Source organism: Micropterus dolomieu, linkage group LG18 (assembly GCF_021292245.1).
Source record: "Micropterus dolomieu isolate WLL.071019.BEF.003 ecotype Adirondacks linkage group LG18, ASM2129224v1, whole genome shotgun sequence".
Classification (NCBI taxonomy): Eukaryota; Metazoa; Chordata; class Actinopteri; order Centrarchiformes; family Centrarchidae; genus Micropterus; species Micropterus dolomieu.
In genome coordinates this window covers 24,132,723-24,139,160 of record NC_060167.1, presented here as the reverse complement: position 1 = coordinate 24,139,160, position 6,438 = coordinate 24,132,723, and positions in this window count along the sequence as shown.

Below are 6,438 nucleotides of genomic sequence, written 5' to 3'. Positions count from 1 at the left end.
AACTACGACAGGTTCAAAGAGGAAGAGTTGGAAGAAGAGGAGGAGGAAGAGTTTGAAGAAGAGGAGGAGGAGGAGGAGGAGGAGGAGGAAGAGGACAATGGCAGAGAAGAGAAAAACGGAGAGCCATCACTGATGAGATCTGGGCCACACATATTGATCATGTGATCACCACAGGTTGACAATGAGAAAGGCTGCACTGAGAGTCCCTCCCAACTTGAGTCGCTTTACATTGGCATCCATAATTTGAACCTTCAGAAATTAGAGCAGGTTGCAACAATCTAATGGTTATTTCAGCAATACAGTATTGTAAAATAAATACTACAGTAATTTGTAGCAATAAAAGCAACACATTTTGGTTTATATATTTTTATGGTTTCCTGTTCTTGTATGCTGCTAGATACAACAGTGTGCTACTGTTACAACAGTAATGTTTTGCCAAATAAATATTTTCTGTTTCAACATTGTATTGGTGTTTACAGTGTACTTTTCAGCACCTCTCAGCAGATCACTTTCACTCTAGAACATTGTATGAATGTACATATAAGCCTATTAAAGACAAAAGAGCTTTAGATTTAGAACAACAGTGTGTGCATGGTATATCCAATATCCAATTTACTATAATGAAAAAAGTGTTTGCCATCTGATGCCAGTGCTTCATTTTGGGATGTGTTTATGGCTTTTGAATGCAGTGTTTCATTCTGAAGGACATATGAGGCATTTTGCATTTTGTGTGAGCAGTTTTGGGAATTGTGTGTAGAGTTTTGAACAAAGGAGACAGTTTTGACTATGTGTGTAAGCAGCTGTAAAAAAAACTGTATTGTCTGTACTAAAGTATATGAATCAGAAATTTTCTTCAATGTCCTTTCTTTTTGAAAAATAAACTAATTCCTGAAATGCCATTGCTGCAATAGAGTCTTTCTCAGTTGTTTACATAGTAACACTGGTACTTGACACACAACGACCACAACCTGTAATTCATGTACCAACCCCCTGAACCAATCTGCTAAAATACAAGTACATTTCCTGCTTTACTCTCACACAGTTTTAAAATCACATTCAAAACACTACATACAGTTCTCATGCACATAGACATAAAATGTACATTACATTTTTTTTTCAATTGCTAAGATACAATGGTCAAAACTGAAGCCACTTTTTCAAAACTCTTCACACAGTCTGCATTGCCAACATGCATCTCGGCCAAACAGTTAATCTCACCTTTAAAACGTCACTCAAACCACCAAAACACTTCATAAAAGTCTCAAAATAAGTTCATTCAACCAAAACACTGACAACAATTCTCACTCAGAAAGTATACATTGTCACTCATAACACACTGACCTTCAAAACACTAACAACAGGAAGCATTACGTAAATTTGTTGAACTTTTATCTTTGAAATAAAATTTTCAAAACTACTTGTTCAACCTCCACATTATCTAGTCACTTGTGCACATCATATGTGAATGCAATTTCTCAATCTTTTGACAAATTGCAAATGGCAAATGCTTTGACACATTTATGCTGTTCAATTGTATCATTTGCTTACTGTGTGCCATGTGCATCACAATGTATTGCAGTATTCTGTTTCTAATCTTACTCCCCAAAACATCTAGTCATACTGTAAGTTCATTGCCTATGTTCCTAAATGCAAAATGCTGGAACAAGTCATAATCTGCAAAGCTTTTGTTCTACAATATGTCTATCAGCCTTTTTTGGTAAATGTGTCCTAAATTGATCAAGATATCTGTTGTGATGTGAATAAGATTCTGTGGCCCGATAGACGGGAACGTCAGCCCAAGGGGTTTGTCCCATGTTTACATTTCTTATTTTGTAATTGTTTCTGTTGTGCTGCGCAGTGATGTAACCAGGCTCATCTTTTTCTTTTCCACATCACTATGACATGCTTTCAACAAATTCAACAAATTACAGTGCAGACAGTAATGTGAATCCTGTCCAATCTCTTGCGATGTTTACTGTAACTCTGTACTATTGAAAGTGATCTATACCATACAGAAAAAGTGCAGCCTTGTGCATTTTCAGTCATTGTCATCCAAACCTTTGCCAGAGTTTACAAATGCAAATGTTTCAGTAAGGATGATTCAAGAAATGTACCAAAGTGACTGAGAAAAACTGTAAGAATAAAGTATTTTCACTTTATTGACTGTACTATAGTATATGTAACAAGAATGAATCAGAAATGCCGAAACCAATTAAAAAATACAAAAAATACAAGCGCATTTTCTGCTTTACACTCAGTGAACCCACTCTCAAAACACTACATGCAGTTCATGTGTATGTTTATATATCTGTCTAGTTACACGCAAAAATACAGGATATTTGCCATCATTCTGTTTTGAATGTGTTTTTTGAAGTCTAGGACACAGTGTGTTAGGTTTGGAAATATGTGATGCAAATATACAGTGTTTTGCAGGTGGTGAAGTAGTAATGAAAAAAGAGTTTGTGGATTTTGGAGAAAGTGGTCACTAAATGCATTTTGTGTGAAAGCAATGAAAAATTATTCAGTTTGGTTCACACACACTTCTGTTTCGCTGACTGTGTGAAGAATTTTGACAATGTGACTTCAGTTTTGAGCAATGCGGGTTAGCAATTGAAAAAAAACTGTAACAGTTTCTACAAAAGTCCTTACTAAAACTTAGTTACATGGGAGCCACCACCTAGGAATCTTTTTGATAACCATGTAGTAACACCTGGGTATCATAATGACAATGTAATCAACCACCTAGCAAGTCAAAGCTTTTGAGTTGTATCAGAAAATGCAGTTTTCTCTGATTCTCTTGTTTTGGCCGGCACGAGTCAAGCATTCAGTATTCCAAGAAAAAGCTCTGAAAACTGAGATTAAAATTGTAAATTTACAAGAAGAAAATTTGGATATTTTCTGAGGTTATAAAGTCATAGATCTGCGAGAAAAAAACATGGAAAATATATAGTTTTTCAGATGTGCTTGGGTTATTAAAGGCTATGTGTATTACAGTTTTTTACAATTGCTCACACATGTTCTAATTTCTGAACGTTCAAATTATGGATGCCAATGTAAAGCGACGCAAGTTGGGAGGGACTCTCAGTGCGGCTTCTCTCATTGTCAACCTGTGGTTGATCACATGATCAATAAGTGTGGTCCTGATCTCATCAGTGATGGCTCCCATTCCTTCTCTTCTTTGCCCTCGTTCTCCTCTTCTTCCAACTTTTCCTCTTTGAACCTGTATAGGTCAACTGAATACTAAAGCAGTGATTGGTTAGTGATCAGTTAAGCAGTTAGTGTTTGCACATGTGAGGAGTGGGTGTGTGACCTGGTGAATAAGTGTAACATTTTGATTGGTTGTGTTTTGAAAAGGAAAACAAGTTACTTCCTGTTAGATATATGTGTCTTAGGTGGAGAATTGTATGTAGTGTTTTGAAAAAAGTGTTGTATGCAATTGAAAACTGAGTGAAAAGCTATCAAGAGAGCAAAACCTATATATATACACACACACACACACACACACACACACACACACACACACAGACACAACCAACAAAATAAAGAACACAGAGATGGGTAATTCAAAGATTAAAGATTCCCATAAAATGATGCATCTACTGTAATGCTGTAATCTGTTGTTAGCGTTTTTTAGGTAATTGTGTTATGAGTGACAAAGTGTTGCTGTTGGAGAGAACTACTGCTGGTGTTTTTGTAAAATTATTTGACATTGAATCAAGTATGCAGTGTTTTGGTAGTTTTGTTGCATTGTGAAATTAACTGTTGTGCAAACTGTATGATATGCACTAGTGACTAGACTAGATGTGGAGGTTGAACAAGTAGTTTTGAGAATTTCAATTCTGAAATGAGATCTGGGAAATGTAGATTAACTGTTTGGCCAAGATACATGTTGGTAATGCGGACTGTATTAAAAGTTTTGAAAAAGTGGTTTCAGTGTTGACCATTGCATGTGAGCAATTGAAAAAAAATTTAACCATTTATGTAATGCTCTTTATTGTTTTTTAGGGCCACATGCTATGAGTGACAATGTGTGCTTTCTGAATAATAATTGTTGCCAGTGTTTGGTTGAATGAGTTTATTTTGAGACATGTATTTAGTGTTTTGGTGGTTTGAGTGAGTTTCGGAGGTGAGCCGAGATGCATGTTGGTAATGCAGACTGTATCAAGAGTTTTTAAAAAAGTGGCTTCTGTTTTGACCAATGCTTGTCAGCAATTGAAAATAACTGTAAGTGGATTGCTGGGGATTCACTAGGTGGTTACTAAGGTTGTGTCTTAAATCACATCTCTTTCACTACTCCTTATGTTCACTCAATAGTTTAGTCAAAAGTGAGCAGTAAAGTGAGATTTCTGACATTTAGCCTACTTTTTATCATCATTTGCATCATCGCTGAGAGCTGTTTAGTGGCAGTAATTTATTTATTTTCACATCTATAAAAACACACTGTGGGATTGTTAGAAGAAAGTAATGCACATGCCATGAAACAGTTGTGTCTGTTGTTTTGTTTTATTGAGGAAGTTTTGAGGGCAGCACATGGTGGATAAATGTACACACTCAGAATCTGGACCCTCAAATTAAATGGCAGACAGTAACTATTAGTAATTAGTTGGTTGCTAAAGTCAGTTGTGATACGGTTGTTGCTGTTGCACGGCAGTTGGTACTTTTTTGATGGTTGCATTAATGATTCTTATGTGGTTTTTAGGTGTTAGGTGAGAGACAGAATTGTTTGTGTATGTGGATTCGGCTGTTTGTGTGAATAAAATTATTGACAACAGCAGTTAAAACAACCAGAGTGCTGGGGTGGAAGTTTTAGTTCTTACCCAAATGTTCTTGGCTCATAAAGTATAATTTATAGTTGGCTAGATTTTTACAGTGCATTGGCAACAGCAGCCAAATATAGTGATGTAAAGTTTAATTTGCAGAGTTACAGATGCATTGGTGTCTTATGCAATGAGTGTATGATGTTTTGCTGAAATTTGGAAATATGCTGAGATTTGGAGATTTGGATTTGTCTTGTTCATAACACAGCATCCAGAGTAATGACAGACTCAATTCGTCATGATGTGGCATCATGACTGAATTTCATTGAATGCTTTTTAAAAAGCCAGCTGCATGCTTAACAGGATTTTTTTTAAGTTGTCACATTATCATAAGATGAATCTTCCCACAAATCTATGTGATGTTTCTGTTAGCTTGGCTCTACTGAGGCGACTTTACAAATCAGGCATCACAGGGCACTTTTTCTGTTCTTGTGCATGCACCACTGCTTTCCTAGTGTAGGTGTCATCTTTCTAATGCTGGGTGTCAAATCTATCAATGGTAAATGTTGCTTAATTAGCAAAAAATGCCAGAACAGTGCAAAAAATTTGGACATAATAAGATCATGATCGCACAACACATCTCAGAGACAAAACTGAAAGTAAGCTTGAAATTTTTGCCGTAAATTTGACCAGCTTGTTTCTAGGAAATTAGTTGTGGGGTAAAGGTGATGAAATATTACAGGTATGAAACAGAAAATTGTGGAGTTCAGTTAGATGGCCAAGGTTTGACTGACAGAGTGCAGAAACAACAATGGAGCAGACAAGCATTTAATCTTTTAGGTTTCTGTGTAATTTGAGATAGTTTTTATCAGGCTTTTGATTAGGTTTTTATCCTAATTATATCACAATTTTCTAGTGTGAATGACTTTATAAAAAGTATTATGCATTATTTGCAATTGGAAATTTACTTGACTTGACTTTATATAAACCAGTCAAAATTTTTTTTCCAAGTGCTGGTTATCTGTTATCACAGAGTATTTAGTAAACACACGGCTTAACTACTCAGAGAGGAGTCATGTTCCATCTGCCTCACATAAGAACTTAATGAGCAGCTTTGAGAGAAGACAGGAGAAGCCTGTTGGCCAATTACCCCCGCGGCTGGATCAAGTTTGCGTCGAGGGAGACTACGATGGTTAAATTATTAAGTAAGAAAATCAGCTGATGGCAGGAATGTGAAAGACCAGGAAACAGAAGACATGTGCATTGAAGAAGGTGATGATGAGTGTGCTGTGACATATGCTGCAAAGGAATATACTGTTTTGTCAGGTGGGATTTGTCATCAGCAATAATTTCTCCACCCCAGAACAACAAAGGACACCTTAAACCTATCCTAGTCAATAATGTACTTTACTTTGTTTTCTGGTCTTGCATACAGATGATACTTAATATACTGTTGCATAATTCCCCACAAGGCTCTGAAAGAAAATAATTACATTGTGATGTAATGAATACATGTGGGACTGTCCAGCATATATAAGTTGCAAACGCTGTTATATGGCTTGTAGTATTACATAGCATCAATAATGTCCTTGAGATTTCTTGACTTCCTGCAGCACCTACATTGAACAGGAACTTGTTGCTGGCTTCTTACAGGGCTTAAAATTAGCCACAACACAGTCAC